Consider the following 769-nt stretch of genomic DNA (forward strand, 5'->3'; position numbering starts at 1 on the left):
ACAGACGTTACTAGGATAATAAAGGATTTTAATGTATATCTTCATGCGACTGAATTTGATAATTTAGATGAAATGGAAAATTTTCTTGAAAGACACACTACCAAAACTGGTTCAGGATAAAACAGAATACTTAAATAGGCTCTGCCTATTAAAGAAAGTCAATTCATTGTTTTAAAATATTCCCCCAAAGAAAATGTTGGCCAGGCATCATCACTGGTCAATTTTATCACATTGTAATGAAGAAATAGCAGTTTTTCCAAAAACTCTCTCAGAAAATTAGAGGAGGGAACACTTCCCAATTTATTTTATGAGAATAGCATTGTCCTGATACCCAAATCAGACAAAGACATTACAAGAAAACTACAGACTAATACCCTTCGTAAACACACATACAGAACCCTTAAAATTATGAGCAAATAGAATCCAGTGATATACTTATTAAAAGATAAAAAATCCAGCAATATATAAAATAGGTAATCATGATCTGGTGGGATTTATTCTAAGAATGCAAGGTTAGTTACATATCCAAAGTCCAATTAGTTTAATTCACTATATTAACAGAATAAAGAATAAAAACCATGATCATACCAATAGAAATATTAAAAGAGCATTTATAAAAATCACACATTTATGGTACAAAAACACCCAGTAAGCTGGATGTTAAAAATGATGGACTCTTGTTCAATTTGCTTCCACAGAAAAATCTGTCCTTAATGTGATACAAAATGGTGAATGTTTTCCTCCTCAGGTTAGTAAGGAGGCAGGAATG

General features: G+C 31.3%; 1 protein-coding gene across 1 annotated transcript in view; it reads left to right on the forward strand.

The window, feature by feature from the left end:
• Window positions 1-769, forward strand: part of TRAPPC9 (trafficking protein particle complex subunit 9) — a 521,576-nt gene that overhangs the window by 207,746 nt on the left and 313,061 nt on the right. The gene's annotated exons all lie outside the window — the stretch shown is intronic.

This window comes from Lipotes vexillifer, unplaced genomic scaffold (assembly GCF_000442215.2).
Source record: "Lipotes vexillifer unplaced genomic scaffold, Lipotes_vexillifer_v1.1 scaffold394, whole genome shotgun sequence".
Classification (NCBI taxonomy): Eukaryota; Metazoa; Chordata; class Mammalia; order Artiodactyla; family Lipotidae; genus Lipotes; species Lipotes vexillifer.